Here is a 17,037-nt window from a genome sequence, read left to right on the forward strand (position 1 = left end):
TCTTCTGCAAGTATTCTTATTAGATCACTATTCTGAGAATGTAGTATAATATGGTAAAGTACTTTAAGAGATTGTGTGCTTAATCTTTTTTTTTAAAGATTTATTTATTTATTTGAAATTCAGCGTTACACAGAGACAGGAGAGGCAGAGAGAGAGAGAAAGAGAAAGAGAGAGGTCTTCCATCCGATGGTTCACTCCCCAGATGGCCGCAACGGAGCTGTGCCGATCTGAAGCCAGGAGCCAGGAGCTTCTTCCCGGTTTCCCATGTGGATGCAGGGGCCCAAGGACTTGGGCCATCTTCTACTGCTTTCCCAGGCCATAGCAGAGAGCTGGACTGGAAGAGGAGCAACCAGGACAGAATCAGGTGCCCCGACTGGGATTAGAACCCGGGGTGCCGGCGCTGCAGGTGAAGGATTAGCCTAGTGAGCCGCGGCGCTGGCCGTACATGGAAATTTTGATAACATACAAAAGATGACAGCATATACATATATTTATAGCATCATTAGCTATAAGTCTGGATTCATCATAAGCTAATTAGATATGTTTAATGATGATGATGACAATAATAAATACCTAGTGATCAGTGTTCCAGGCTATTTTAGTAATAGGAGGTTACTGTCACTCCATTTTGAAGAAACACAACTTAATCATTACAGTTACTGTGTGTTTTCCCCTGCCACACCAGATATACTTCAAGTACTTCAATAACCACATGTGGCTGGTGGTTACCATATTGGACAGTGCAGGTAGAGATTGTTTTCCTTTTTTTTTTTTTTTAAGATTTATTTATTTATTTGAAAGTCAGAGTTACACAGAGAGAGGAGAGGCAGAGAGAGAGAGAGGTCTTCCATCCACTGGTTCACTCCCCAGATGGCCGCAACAGCTGGAGCTGCGCCGATCTGAAGTCAGGAGCCAGGAGCTTCCTCCCAGTCTCCCACGTGGGTAAAGGGGTCCAAGGACTTGGGCCATCCTCTACTGCTTTCCCAGGCCATAGCAGAGAGCTGGATAGGAAGTGGAGCAGCCAGGTCTTGAACCGGCGCCCATATGGGATGCCAGTGCTTCAAGCCAGGGCGTTAACCCGCTGTGCCACAGTGCCAGCCCCAAGAGAACATTTTCATCATTATCAAAAGTTTTATTAAATAGCATTATCTAGGCTGGCGCCACAGCTCAATAGGCTAATCCTCCGCCTAGCGGCGCCGGCACACTGGGTTCTAGTCCCAGTCGGGGCACCGGATTCTGTCCCGGTTGCCCCTCTTCCAGGCCAGCTCTCCGCTTTGGCCCAGGAGTGCAGTGGAGGATGGCCCAAGTCCTTGGGCCCTGCACCCCATGGGAGACCAGGAGAAGCACCTGGCTCCTGCTTTCGAACGGCGCGATGTGCCGGCTGCAGCGCGCCGGCTGCAGCAGCCATTGGAGGGTGAACCAACGGCAAAAGGAAGACCTTTCTCTCTGTCTCTCTCTCTCTGTCCACTCTGCCTGTCAAAAATAAATAAATAAATAAATAAATAAATAAATAAACAAACAAACAGACAAAATAGCATTATCTAGATTAAGCATCACTAATCTGAAAATCTGAGATCCCAAATCCTATGATAGATGAATATCTTTGAATCTGACATGATGCTCAAAAAAACTTATGATTTTGGCACACTTCAGATTTTTATATTAGGGTTATGCAGTTGACAAAGTCTATGCAAGTATTCTAAAATTTGAAAGATTGTGAAATATGAAATTCTTCTGGTGCTATGCAGTTAAGATAAGGAATACTCAACCTTTAGTAACATCAGTGTTTCATTAAAATATTGGGACTGGAGGTGGGTATTTGGCCTAGTAGTTAGTTGCTGATTAAGACATCTGTATCTCATATCAGAATGCGTTGAAGTCCTGACTGTGCTCCTGACTCCAGTTTCCTGCAAATGCAGACCCTTGGAGACAACAGTGGCAGCCAGCTCCAGGCTTCAGCTGCCCTCTGGCCATTGTGAGCACTTGGGGAATGAACAGGTGAAACACACTATACAAATGAACCAATAGATGAGAACTCTTCTCTCTCTCCCTCCCTCCCTCTCCCCCTCTCCTTTTCCCCTTCTCTCTCCCCCTCTCCCCCTTTCTCCCTCTCTCCTTCTTCCTCTTTTCCCTTCTCCCTCTTTCCCTCTCTCCCTCTCTCTCTCTCTGCCTCTGTGTGTGTGTGTGTTTCACTATCAATTTTTTAAAAGCTTCTAATAAATAAAATATTAATTCTGTATGAATTTCACTTCTTATACCATTTCCAGGCTTTCGTTTTGGTGTCTACTTTTCTCAATCTTTCCCCTTTTCATTTTATTTTTTTAAGATTTATTTATTTGAAAGAGTTACACAGAGAGAAGAAGAGGCAGAGAAAGAGAGGTCTTCCATCTGCTGGTTCACTCCCCAGTTGGCCGCAATGGCCGGAGCTGAGCTGATCCAAAGCCAGGAGCTGAAGCTTCCTCCAGGTCTCCCACATGGGTGCAGGGGCCCAAGGACTTGGGCCATCCTCTACTGCTTTCCCAGGCCACAGCAGAGAGCTGGATTGGAAGTACAGCAACCAGGACACAAACCGGCACCCATATGGGATGCCAGCACTGCAGGTAGCGGCTTTACCTGCTGTGCCAATTGGGGATGGAACCAATGGAATTATTTATTTATTTAGCAGGCAGAGTAAGAGCGAGGGTGTGAAAGAGAGAGATTTCCATTCACTTGTTTACTACCCAAAGGGATACCAAGTCGAAATCAGGAGCCAGGTACTCCATCTGGGTCTCCCACATAGGTGACAGGGGTCCAAGTATTTGGGCCGTCTTCACTGCTTTCCCAGGTGCATTAGCAGGAAAATGGATCACATATGGAATAGTCTGGATTCAAACCGGCACTCATATGGGATGCTAGTATCGCAGGTGTTGGCTTAACTCACTGTGTCACACTGCTAGCCCCTCTTCTTTCCTCTCTATCTCAGTTAAATCTGCTCCATGTCCTCATTCCTACCTCTTGTTCTTCAGCCTCCTCTATTTTTTTTTTTTTTGCCAGTTTCTCATTGGTATCTGTTGTCTCCCAACTAGTGTTTTTTTCCTTCCCAGTAAAATTTGAATCTTCCAATTTCAGATGGACTCATTACATTCACTCCCCAAATCCGTCTCACTCAGTGGTGTCCTTGTCTGCTAACAGGATCTAACTGGAAATTGGATGTCATCCTCTCCTCATCCCTCATTTTCAAGCAATCACCCAGTGTAAATTTTACTGTCTAAAGTTTTCTTAAGATGGTAATATTTATCTCCGAATAAATATTAAAATGAATTAATATCTTTGTTTATATCTTGCAATAGCCTCTAGTATTGCCCTTTCTTTAATCTGTTCCCTATATTTCTATGGCTTGAAATGATCTGTCTTAAAGACAGATTTGATCATGTGACTCTCTTTTTAAAAATTCTTAAACTGGCGCCAGGGTTGTGGCATAGCACGTAAAGCCGTTGCCTGCAACACCAGTATCTCATACAGGCGCCAGTTTGTGTCCCAGTTGCTCCACATTTGATCTAGCTGCTCTCTCTCTTTCTCTGTCTCTCCCTCTCTTTCTGTAACTCATGACTTTCAAAATAGATAAATAAATCTTTTTTAAAAAAAAGTAAAGTTCTTTGGTGAATTCCCACTGCATTCAGGAGGGTCTCCAAGCTTATGAGATCTGTCACAATGCGGCTCCTTTTACCTCTCCAGCACCACTTCTCATTACTCTCCTCTCACATGCAGACTCAGCCGTCATCAGCTTGGAAAGCCTGGAGAATTTAATGATTGAGCATGGGCTTACTAGTGATAGCCAGATCTAGACTGAATTTCCTCTTCCACCATCCACTGGCATGTGAACGTGCAGAAGTTATTTAACTTCTCTGAGGCTCATTTTTTTTTTTTTGCTCATATGTAAAATTAAGCTAATAACTGACAGATAGGATTATTAATGAGTTGTCATATAGAAACCTTGGCACAATAATATTCAATAAGGAATGGCAGTGGTGATGATTGTAAACCCAGTGATTATCCCATGCTCTCTCTAGTCTCTGAGTCAATGTATATGATGTGCAAATTTCCCACTTCACAGCCTGGATTTCTCTACCTCCTTATAGATCTTAGCATATGCAGTCTCTATAGAAAATCTCTGATCTTCTGTGTCTAGATTCTATACACCTCTTATGTGTTTTTATAGCACAGTTTTTCAACCATGGCTTGTTAACATTTGGGGCTATACAATTCTGTTTGAAGGCTGTCCTGAACATAGGAGGATGTTAATAGCATTCTTGGCTTCTACCTACTAGATACCGGTAGTACACTGGTTTTCTCCAAATTGTGATAAGCAAAGATAAATGTCTCCTGGCACTGCCAGATTTCCTCTAGGGAACAAATTTGCTCCAGTTAAGAACTACTCCTCATTATAACATTATTGAAATATGTTATTATTACTTATTTGTATCTTTCAATAACCTTGAAAACCTTTGACAGTAACTTACTTGTCTTGTTCACTGTTAAATCTCCAGTGTCTTGCATTAGTGTTTGGCTCATAAATACAGACTCAGTAAAGTTCCACTAATTAAGTGTATTGCAACTTGTATTCTCATTAGCACTCAAGAATTTCTTCTTATCTTTCCTGTTCACTTACTTTGCCAGTGCCCGGTGAAAGTTAATCTATTGTTGCTTCCAGCCTAAGCACTGCCAAATACAGTTGTTTAGGAAAACTGCTGAATGAGCTGTGCTGTAGAGTGTGATACAGGTAACCTGCAGTGGCTGTAGGTTCTGTCCCCTTGTTCTTTTCTCTGTAGTTGAATACCGTCTGTACTCTACACAGGAAGTACACTTTCCTACCTACCTCTGCTCCCAGCACACTCTTCTCAACAGGAGACACACTTTTTGCTTTACTGAGGTCAAGACAGCTTGCCAAGACCCTCCCCAGCATCTTCTCATCCCTTGAATGTTTGTCCAACTCATTTTTTTCCTTTTCTGGCCCTCTATTTCGCAAGATGAATCTCTTTCTTCTATAAGTTTGTGATGTCTTCTACTTCTAGGGTTGCAGGGGGCCTGAACTACTTGTTATCATATCTTTCTTGCCTACTCTGTCCCTCCCTCTCCACTGTTTGTCCCTCTCATCCTGTCTACAGCTGTTTAAGCAAACAAAAAGCAACCTTCATGTATTCAGCTTCCATTCAATTTTCTACCTCTGTCCATCATTTCACTGGCAAGCTTTTTATTTTTTTTAATATTTTATTTATTTATTTGAGGTATAGAGTTACAGACAGTGAGAGAGAGAAACAGAGAGAAAGGTCTTCCTTCCGTTGGTTCACCCCCCAGTGGCTGCTGCGGCCGGCGCACCGTGCTGATCTGAAGCCAGGAGCCAGGTATTTCTCCTGGTCTCCCATGCGGGTGCAGGGCCCAAGGACCTAGGCCATCCTCCATTGCCCTCCCGGGCCACAGCAGAGAGCTGGACTGGAAGAGGAGCAGCCAGGACTAGAACCCGGTGCCATATGGAATGCCAGTGCCTCAGGTGGAGGATTAGCCAAGTGAGCCACGTCACCAGCCCCCAGTGGCAGGCTTTTTAAAAGCAACTATCTGTCCTGCTAGCTTTCCTCTCACTTCTGATCATATTGCAGTTAGACTTTGAACAAATTGCAGTTAGGTTTCATGCTACTAAACTGTTTATTTAGTGGTCAAGTAGTCACTTCCTGATGACCAAACCCATTGACCTCATATCAATTCTCATTTGACTCAAACTCTGTATTTTTTTTAAAAAAAGGTTTTATTTATCTATTTGAAAGGCAGAGTTACAAAATGGCAGAGGCAGAGAGAGAGAGAGAGAGAGGAAGGGAGGGAGGGAGGGAGGGAGAGGTCTTTAATCCACTGGTTCACTCTCCAAATGACCACAATGGCGGGAGCTGGGCCGATCTGAAGGCAGGAGCCAAGAGCTTCTTCTGGGTCTCCCATGTGGGTGCATGGACCCAAAAATCTGGGCCAACTTCCACTGCTTTCCCATGCCATAGCAGAGAGCTCTATTGGAAGAGGAGCAGCTGGGACCCAAACTGGCACCCATATGGGATGCCGGTGCCATAGGTGGAGGCCTAGCCCACAATGCCACAGTGCAGGCCCTGTCAGACTGTATTTTTGGAAGCCATTAAGTGCCCTATCATAACGTAAAACCTGTTTCCCTTGTTTCAGCTGATATGTTGCTTCCATGGGTCCTCTTTTTATCACTGTTGTCTACTTTTACATGTCTTTACTTTTTTTCACAAGCCTTAAATATAGACATTCCCTAGAGTTAGTTCCTAGCTTTCCTGCCACGTTGCTGTCATTCCCTGTCTTTGTTTCTTTATGGAGATGTTATCCTACTAACATCTGAAACTATACACAACAAAATTAAAACTTCTCTCTACCTTCTAACTTGCCACTCCTTTTCTACTATTTTCTATATTATCTTTTTCAAAACTTGGCATAACTATCTTACCCACAGCCCTAGCTTATATCCTTTAAAATATATGGATTTGTTCCCATACCTCATTCCTGACATCCAATCAGTTGCCAAGCTCGCTCTCTCATCAGAGTCCATTACTTTGCAATGCCAACTTTTCAATTCCCATATCCCTGTCCTGGCGCAAGTCTTCACACACACTGCAACTTTTGTACACTATTGCCATAGCCTTCTAGTTGGTTTCCCTCTGGCTTTTTCCAGTTCCACTGTGTCTTTCACATTGTTTTTGTAGTCTTCCTGAATTGTACCAAGTCTCCCTTTTCAGTTAGCTTCCCTCTTGCAATAGAAGACAAGACAGATTCTTTAGTATGACCTTGTAGATTTTTCTGGTTGCTCTTTTCTAGACTTACCTTTTGCTTTACTCTTCCATATAGTCCATGTGCTTTCCAGAACATGAGCCACAAATGTCCATTGTCATGCGTTTACTCATTCTGTACTCTTCTGCCCTACTGGGTATTTATACTGTGTTTTTAAAAAAGCATTAAACCTTTAATTAGCAAATTATCTCATTATAAACACAAAATCACTTCAAAAGGGTCATGGAAAGTAGAATTAAAAGATTAGCTTATTTTGGTGCAAAATGTTATATAATTCTTGCATTTGAATATGCTGTTGTTTTTGAGTATTTATACTATGAAATATCCGGTTCATTCTGTGAGGCTTAACTCAAGTGGCACTTCTCCTGCAGGCTTTCCCCAGTCCTTCTTTTTTGAATGAATCTCTTCCTTCTCTATGTCCATATTGATATTGCACAAAAATGTGGAGGCACTTTTATCTACCAAAAGACCTTGAAAGTCAACTGCGACATCTATTGTATTCCTAACATGACCATTTGCATATTAATTGCACAATAAACATTTGTTCAATTAAATTAAAGCAAATTATCAGTTTGAACTATTACTGTAAAGCTTTGTAGTTGGTGTTTTTTAAAACTTAACAGTGAAGGACAAGCAAGGGTGTTGTATTGGGAATTTATAGCATTTCCACTGAATTAATACTAATCAGTACAAGGACCGATTGCTAAAACAGTTTATGAAGTGGCTTGTATCTAGAGATTGGGTTAAAACACATTAGGAAGTAAGAGGGCACAATTTAATGTAAAGCCTAGCTATTTTTATTACTGAGCTATGAAATGATTACTTTGTTCTTTACTTCTTGGTATCTCTTGCCATCTAGTGTGCCATTTGTGTATTGCATGTTCAGTAAATAGGAATTAAATACAAATGAGAATTTATAAGGAAAGTGAAAATGCCTGAAGCTTTTTTTAAACTTTTATTTAATAAATATATATTTCCAAAGTACAATTTTTGGATTATAGCCACTTTTTCCCCCCATAACCTCCCTCCCACCCATAACCATCCCATTCTTTATCAAGATTCATTTTCTTTTTCTATTTTTTTTTTTTTTTTGATAGGCAGAGTGGATAATGAGAGAGAGAAACAGAGAGAGAAAGGTCTTCCTTTGCCGTTGGTTCACCCTCCAATGGCCGCCGTGGCCGGCGCACTGTGGCCGGTGCACTGCGCTGATCCGAAGCCAGGAGCCAGGTGCTTCTCCGGTCTCCCATGGGGTGCAGGGCCCAAGGACTTGGGCCATCCTCCACTGCCCTCCTGGGCCACAGCAGAGAGCTGGCCTGGAAGAGGGGCAACCAGGACAGAATCCGGTGCCCTGACCGGGACTAGAACCCGGTGTGCTGGTGCCGCAAGGCGGAGGATTAGCCTATTGAGCCACGGCGCTGGCCAAGATTCATTTTCAATTATCTTTATATACAGAAGATCTACTTAGTATTTACTAAGTAAATATTTTAACAGTTTGCACCAACACAGACACACAAAGTATAGAGTACTGTTTTAGTAGTAGTTTTACTGTTAGTTCACATAGTACAACACATTAAGGACAGAGATCATACATGGGGAGTAAGTGCACAGTGACTGCTGTTGTTGATTTAACAATAATGCCTGAAGCTTTTATGAGAAAATAAACATTTAACATGAGAATATTACAATGCCATGTATAGATTCTTTTTTTTTTTTTTTTTTTTTTTTTTTGACAAGCAGAGTGGACAGTGAGAGAGAGAGACAGAAAGGTCTTCCTTTTCCGTTGGTTCACCCCCCAATGGCCACTGCAGCCGCCGCACCACACTGATCTGAAGCCAGGAGCCAGGTGCTTCTGCTGGTCTCCAATGCAGGTGCAGAACCCAAGGACTTGGGCCATCCTCTACTACACTCTCTGGCCATAGCAGAGAGCTGGCCTGGAAGAGGGGCAACCAGGACAGAATCCGGCGCCCCGACTGGGACTAGAACCCAATGTGCCCATGCCGCAGGCGGAGGATTAGCCTAGTGAGCCGCGGCACCGGCCTGAATAGATTCTTATATGAAACTACCTTGGATCAGATTCCCACTCTTCGACTTTCTAGGTCTCTGAGTTGGGCAAGTTTATCACTGAAAGCCCATTTCTTCAATTGAGTGACAAGAATTATTTAAAATTTATTGAGAGAGTTAAAAATGGTAAGCCATATAAGCCATTTTGAAAATATCTGGCATATAATATATGCTCAATGTTTTTCTTTGAATGTTGCAAGTTATTACAGTTAGGGATAACTTTAAAAGAGAAAAAAATTGGCCTTTCACTAAATGAGTATGGGAAAGCTACAAGAAACAGATGAAATAGTTAACCTGCCTGGGACCTGTCTGCCTGTATGAAATGGTGCATGGGATGGCCTGAGGCACAGGCTTTGGCATGAAGTTACCAGGAGCATATTCAAATGCAAGAATTATACAACATTTTGCACCAAAATAAACTTATCTTTTAATTCTATTTTCCATGACCCTTTTGAAGTGATTTTGTGTTTATAATGAGATAATTCACTAAACAAAGGGTTTATGCTTTTTTAAATACCAACCCAGTAGACCTAGTAAATGTTCCAAAACTTTTTATCCCAAGTTGCCAAATTATTTTGTGTTAGATTATAATGTAATCAGAAGGGCAGTGAATAGTAACTTAGAGTAAAAAAATCAAAAAGCATTGAAAAGATATACAGGGCCGGCGCCGAAGCTCACTTGGCTAATCCTCCACCTGCGGCGCCGGAACCCTGAGCTCTAGTCCTGGTCGGGGTGCCGGATTCTGTCCTGGTTGCTCCTCTTCCAGTCCAGCTCTCTGCTGTGGCCCCTGTGGCCCCGGGAAGGCAATGGAGGATGGCCCAAGTGCTTGGGCCTTGAACCTGCATGGGAGACCAGGAGAAGCACTTGGCTCCTGGCTTCGGATCGGCGCAGCGTGCTGGCCGTGCCGGCCATTTGGGGGATGAACCAATGGAAGGAAAACCTTTCTCTCTTCTGTCTCTCTGTCTCTCTCACTGTCTAACTCTGTCCAAAAAAAAAAAAAAAAAAAGATATATACAGGGGCCAGTGCTGTAGTACAGCGGGTTAACGCCCTGGCCTGAAGCACTGGCATCCCATATGGGCACCAGTTTGAGACCCGGCTGCTCCACTTCCGATCCAGCTTTCTGCTATGGCCTGGGAAAGCAGTAGAAGATGGCCCAAGTCCTTGGGCCCCTGCATCGCTTGGGAGACCTGGTAGAAGCTCCTGGCTCCTGGCTATGGATTGGCGCAGCTCTGGCCATTGCAGCCAATTGGGTAGTGAACCATGGGATAGAAGGCCTCTCTCTCTATCTATCTCTCTCTCTGTCTCTTTCTGCCTTTCCTCTCTCTGTGTAACTCTGACTTTCAAATAAAGAAATAAATCTTTAAAAAAAACAAACAAACAAACACAATTTCCCTTGCTCACCAGACAGAAGGGAGAGCCTCTCAGGAGGATCCGAGAAAAAAAAAAGAAAAGATATACAAAGTAATGTATGTTGTCTGCCACAAAACAAAAAATAACATAAATATCTTGAAAAGAGGAGATAAGCATAGACTATCAAGTTTCTGGTAAGCAGGAATTTATAAATAAAAAATCAGTAGTTTGCATTATTAATAAGTTAAATGCTTAACATTATTGATAATCATTTTTATGGACTTTATTTTTTTTAAGATTTATTTATTTATTTGAAGGGCAGAGTTACAGAGAGGCAGAGGCAGAGAGAGAGAGGTCTTCTATCCGTTGGTTTACTCCCCGGTTGGCCACAATGGTCAGAGGTACACTGATCCAAAATCAGGAGCCAGAAGCTTCTTTCAGGTTTCCCACATGGGTGCAGGGGCCCAAGGATTTGGGCCATCCTCTAATGCTTTCCCAGGCCATATTAGAGAGCTGGATCAGAAGTTGGAGCAGCTGGGACTCATACTGGCACTCACATGGGATGCCGGCACTGCAAGCGACGGCTTTACTGGCTACACCACAGTGCTGGCCCTGATGATATACTTTCAGTTTACTTTAATCACAAGCTTAATCTCCATTAAATAAAGAGTTCAACAAGTAGTAAGTACTAAGACCACAGTTCCTCAGGAGTATAGACAAGGGCTATAAACAATAAGCAAATCTCAAGATGTCAATTTTACTAATGTGCATTTATTTTTTTTTTTTTTTGCCCTATACATTAGTTTCCAGAAATCAGACAAAGCATATAATATTTGTGTTTTGGAGGTTAGTATATTTCACTAAGCATACTGGTATCCAGTTGGAACCATTTTCTGCAAAAGACTGGATTTCTTTTTTTTTTAAGATTGTTTGTTTATTTGAAAGGCAGAGTTAGAGAGACAGAGAAAGAACTTCCATCCACTGGTTAACTCCTTAAATGTTGCAACAGCCGGAGTTGGGCCTATCCAAAGCCAGGAGCCTGGAGCTTCTTTTGGGTCTCCCTCATGGGTGCAGGGGCCCGCGCACTTTGGCCATCTTTCAATGCTTTCCCAAGAATGTTAGCAGGGATTTGGATCAGAAGTGGAGCAGCTGGTACTTGACCTGGCACCCATATGGGACATCAGCTCAATCCACTATGCCACAGTGACCAACTAGTATTCCATCAGGGATACATTTTCTTTATCCAGTCATCAGTTCATGGAAATCTGGGTTGAATCCATATCTTAGCTATTGTGAATTAAGCTGCTAGAAAAATAGGGGTGCAAATAGCTCTTTCTGTATGCTTTTTGTATTTACTTTGGATAAATTCCCAGGAATGGGATGGCTGAGTCACATGGTAGATCTATTTTCAGATTTCTGAGGAATTTGTATACTGTCTTCCATAATGGTTGTACTAGTTTAAATTCCACCAACAGTATATTAGAGTACCTTTTCCCCACATCCTCTCTAGCATTTAGTTTTTGATTTTTGGATAATAGCCATTCTAACTGCAGTGAGATGAAACCTAATTGTGGTTTTTAATTGCATTTTCCTGATGGCTAGTGATACTGAGCATCTTTTCATATGCGTATTGGCCATTTGTACTTCATCCTTTGAAAAATGCCAGTTCATGTGCTTAGCCCATTTCTTAACTGGATTGTTTATTTTGTTGTTGTTGAATTTTTTGAGCTCTTTATAGATCCTGGATATTAATCCTTTATCAGGTGGATGCAATTGGATACCATTATGCTTAGTGAAATAGACCAGTCCCCAAAACACAAATATCATACAAATATCATTGTAAATATTTTCTCCCATTCAGTGGGTTGCCTCTTTACTTTGTTGAGTGTTTCCTTTGCTGTGTAGAAACTTCTTAGCTTGATGTAATCCCTTTTATTTGTTTTTGTTTTTATTTCCTGTGCTTCTGGGGTCTTATCCAAGAAATTTTTGCCTATGCCAGTGTCTTGTTTTCATCTACTGGTTTCATGGCATCAAGTCATAGATTTAGATCCATTGTGAGTTGATTTTTTTAAAAGATTTATTTTATTTATTTGAAAGAGTTACAGAAAGAGGTAGAGACAGACAGACAGGTCTTCCATCTGCTGGTTCACTGCCCAGATGGTGGCAATGGCCAGAGCTGCGCCAATCCGGAGCCAAGAGCCAGGAGCTTCTTCCAGGTCTCTCACGTGGGTACAGGGGCCCAAGGACTTGGGCCATCTTCTACTGCTATCCCAGGCCATAGCAGAGAGCTGGATTGGAAGAGGAGCAGCCGGGACTAGAACCAGCGCCTATATGGAATGTCAGCGCTTCAGACCAGGGTGTTAACCCGCTGCGCCACAGCGCCAGCCCCATGAGTTGATTTTTATACAAGGTCTAAAGTAAGGGTCTTGTTTCATACTTCTTCATGCAGAGATCAAGTTTTCCCAACACTATTTGTTGAAGAGACTGTCTTTTCTCCAGGGCATGATTTTAGCTTGTTTGTCAAAGATTAGTTAGTTGTAGATGTGTAGATGAATTTCTGGGTTTTTAATCTATTCCATTTGTCCACATGTCTATTTTTGTGCCAGTAGCAGGGTGTTTTGATTACAACTATCCTGTAGTGTGTCTCCAAAATCTGGTTTTGTGATGCATCCAGCTTTGTTTTTGTTAAGATTGCTTTAGCTATTCAGGGTATCTTGTGTTTTCATATAAACTTTAAGGTCCTTTTTTTAAGATCGGAGAAGAATGTCCTTGGTATTTTGATTGGGATTGCATTGAATCTGTATATTGGTTTGAGTAGGATGGACATTTTGATGATACTAATTCTTTCAACCCACAAACATGGAAGATATTTCCATTTTTAAATGTCTTCTATTTCTTTACTTAATTTTTTATCATTTTCATTTTAGAGATTTTTTACATCCTTGGTTGAATATATCCTAAGATATTTAAATTCTTTGTAGCTGTTATGAATAGGAATGATTTTGTAAGTTCTTTCACAGACATGGCATTGTTTTTGTATAGGAAGGCAATTGATTTTGTGGCTAATTTTATATCCTGCCATTCTGCCAAATTCCCTTATGAATTCCAGTAGTTTCTTGGTGGAATATTTTGGTTCACCTGTATATAGGATCATATCATCTGAAACAGGGATAATTTGACTTCCTCCTTTCCCATTTGTATCCATTTGATTTCTTTTTCCTGCCTAATGACTCTGGCTAAAACCTACTGGACTATATTAAATAGTAGCGGCAAGAGCAGGCATCCTTGTCTAGCTCCTGATTAGTGGAGATGCTTCCAGTTTTTCACCATTCAATATGATGCTGACTGTGGGTTTCTCATGTATTTCCTTGATAGTTTTGAGGCATGTTCCTTCTGTATCCAATTTGTTTAAAGTTTTATCGTGAAAGATGTTGTATTTTATAAAATACTTTTCCTACATCTATTGGGATAATCATATGGTTTTTATTCTTTAATTTGTTAATGTGACCTATCACATTTATTAATTTGCATATGTTGAGCCATCTCTGCATGCCAGGGATAAATCCCACTTGGTCTGGGTGGATGATCCTTCTGATGTGTTGTTGGATTTGATTAGCTAGTATTTCGTTTGGAGATCTTTGCATCTATGTTCATCAGGGGTATTGATCTATAGTTCTCTTTCTTTGTTGCGTCTTTTTTCTAGTAAGAGAGCTATCTTTAGAAATATTTAGTTTTATAATTCCAGGTATTGCTAAATCTTAATATTTTCATTGTGACTAGACATATTTGTTAATAACAAAGTAAATAAAATTAGAAGCTGTTTTAAAATGTGGAATCCTTGAGTATGCTGATAACCAGTTTTAACTCTTATTCAATATGTTATTTGTCCTTTCATATTCATTATCACCCCTTGTTGGTAACTAATGAAAAGAGTGTCATTCACAAAACCAGGTTCAGCATTGGTTTTGTTTGTGTGATGTATGTGTCTTACTTTGGGCTTATCATCTTATCCTGGCATTAGATCAGTCACTGCCGGTCCTTGTTTTTGAATTGATTGAATTGTCTGAATTGATTCTTTAGTTGCTCTTCATTGTAGCCTGACTTTTAGATCTTCAGCAGTCTCCTTCACTGTTCCTGTGCTTAATGCTATTCAATCATGTGTTTTTGTTAAAATGAAAACTTTCTGATTGGATATACTGGTTTATTTTCAATGATCATTTTAGTCATTCATACCAAAAGTGTTGTTTATATCAGCAAAAATTGTAAATACCTTTATTAGATTTGTATAAAATTTTTTTCACAATAAAAAATGCATTTTAAAGCATTAAAGTCACTAATTTATAGTATTTCAATCTCCAAAGGCTAAAATTGTAGAAAAATTATGCTTTTAAAATCCAATTTAAATTTTCCATTTCCAGGCATTCTCATCTAGAATTTGACTTGGGACTAACTCCCAAGGAGCATAAATTTTTACTCATTGTTTTTGTTTATCACTTAATCTGAGACAGTTGAATTTTACTCTCATACTTTATGCATAGGAATACAAAAACTTTCCAAAAGAAACAAAAAGAAATTGAAGGATAATGCTTTCCAGATTAAGAGAGGAAGATTTTCATATTCTAGATATTTGTTGTCTGTGTTTATTATAGCTTTCACCATAAGGAAGCATATGTATGCATAAAACTTACACTGCTTTCTTTCTAAGACTAGTTCCTTCTCAATTAACAACACATGTGTGTCCAGCGCCACAGCTCAATAGGCTAATCCTCCACCTGCGGTGCCGGCACACTGGGTTCTAGTCCCAGTTGTCCCTCTTCCAGGCCAGCTCTCTGCTGTGGCTGGGGGGTGGGGGTGGGGTGCAGTGGAGGATGGCCCAGGTACTTGGGCCCTGCATCCCATGGGAGACCAGGAGAAGCACCTGGCTACTGGCTTTGGATCAGCGCTGTGTGCCGGCTGCTGCGCGCCGGCTGCACGCGCCAGCTGCAGCGGCCATCGGAGGGTGAACCAATGGCAAATGAAGACCTTTCTCTCTGTCTCTCTCTCACTGTCCACTCTGCCTGTCAAAAAACAAAAACAAACAAAAAAATGTGACTATTGAACTCATAATTACACAATAAGTATAAATCAAATAAGATATGGGAAAATAGAGTTTGGTATGATAGCACCTTAGTTTTACTAGGATTCTTAAGAATTGGGATGTTAAACTCATATTTTGTTACTGGTTATTTTACATAAAGATATTGTAAATTTGGCTAAAAGGAGGTTAGAGAGTTTTATTTCTGGAAATTCAGAAATTTAGGTTGAAGGACAATAATGGGCTTCTACCTACAATGGAAGCTGATGATTCTCATAAAACTAAGTAGGGAATGCTGTTTTGAGTCTTTCCTTTGGATTCATTACCTAATTTTTGCTCTAGTTGTGTGTTTTAGGGGAGTGAACTAAATTTCAGCTAGATTTAGAAAGAAATTTGGTTATTATATAATGTTAAATGATAGGTGCTCAGATGTTTATGTGCAATGGTAATATTCAATGCCTCATTTTAAATTTTGGATCTGCTTGTCATTTAAAATATTTACATAATTCTTAACAATGAGAAAATGAGAAATCCATTAATATGTTTATAAATACTTATATATGTCACTATAGTATTAACTAATGTTAAGGCAGCTAGGTAGATATTAGCCTGTATGTGTAGGATGGGCCAAAGGAAATAAATTTATATGTAATGGAATGAGGAAACAAGTCTTGAAAGCATGGCTCCGCCTCTTATCTATCTCCTCTAGCCTAAGGTGTCCTTATCTGTCCTTTATCAAAAGGAATTCACTGAGCTGAGGGAGTGATACAGCTGGTCATACAAGGTTATAAATACTGGTCTGAAGGAGTAATTTTCTTCCCCAATAGGTAAGAACTTTGATGGCCAGTATTGCTCAGAGGGGTTTATTTGGGAAATTACACATCCAAAAATCCCCCACTCAAACTTTTCCAGAGGAGGGGAAAAGAAACAGAGGATGGACAAGGGCCCCATACCCACATCCATAACCCCCTACCCCCGTCTGAATGCAGACTGAGCTTTCAGCCCTTTACTGAGACACCTGCCTGGTCTATCAGGTGTAGGAATGGTAATCATTAATCTGCCACATACTTTGTCATCGATGGAAAAAGTTCTCAGGGTTCAAATCAGCAGTTACATTAAGACACTTGGTTTTTCTGATCCCTTTTTTCAAAATTCTGAGCTGTGGTCCTCAAGGTCTGTCACCAGAATTTTCTAGTTAGTTGATTTAACCTTAATTGTGGAAATTGAATTTTGTGAATAAACATAACATTTGAAGATATTATTTTACATCAGTAAATAGGGTGATAAGCAAATACAGAATTGTTCTAATGAGTCTGAATTATTTTAAATAAAATTAAAGCTTGATTGTCTTACGTTCACCTTATTTTTTCCAAAATCTGAACTCCCATTGTTGTTGGGCTAACTTAAGCCAAAATTTAACATTTCAAGTTCTTGCTGTTAGAGAATTCTAAGCATTGGCATACCATTCGTTTCCAGGGAGCAGGCCAGAAGCTGCAAGTGAGAGGGTACACAGGCGGGCGAGAGAGCGAAGGCAAAAGATCAGGCAGGAGAGGGGCGGGCCCAGTGCTCTCCAGGCCTCTTAGTCACTTCCAAAAGGGCGTGGTTACATAGTCTGATTGACAGGTGGGTGGATACAGGTGAGAGTGCATGGGAGCAAGGAGGGGTGTGTGGCCTCCAGCTCATGAACCTAATCTAACTCCTTGATCAGTCCCATATCACCATTTCACTT

General features: G+C 40.9%; 1 protein-coding gene across 28 annotated transcripts in view; it reads left to right on the plus strand.

Annotated features, from left to right (window-relative positions):
• The window catches only part of SDCCAG8 (SHH signaling and ciliogenesis regulator SDCCAG8), a 267,441-nt gene that overhangs the window by 53,203 nt on the left and 197,201 nt on the right, over window positions 1–17,037 (plus strand). Inside the window, exon 9 of one of the 28 annotated variants that reach the window (XR_016219741.1) lies at window positions 1,868–1,998. The exons of the other annotated variants lie outside the window; for them this stretch is intronic. The gene's annotated coding sequence lies outside the window, so the exon portion shown is untranslated. The remainder of the gene's footprint in view (window positions 1–1,867; window positions 1,999–17,037) is intronic. 28 annotated transcript variants of the gene reach the window in all.

This window comes from Oryctolagus cuniculus, chromosome 13, assembly GCF_051225735.1.
Source record: "Oryctolagus cuniculus isolate XC-2025 breed Fujian yellow rabbit chromosome 13, ASM5122573v1, whole genome shotgun sequence".
Classification (NCBI taxonomy): domain Eukaryota; kingdom Metazoa; phylum Chordata; class Mammalia; order Lagomorpha; family Leporidae; genus Oryctolagus; species Oryctolagus cuniculus.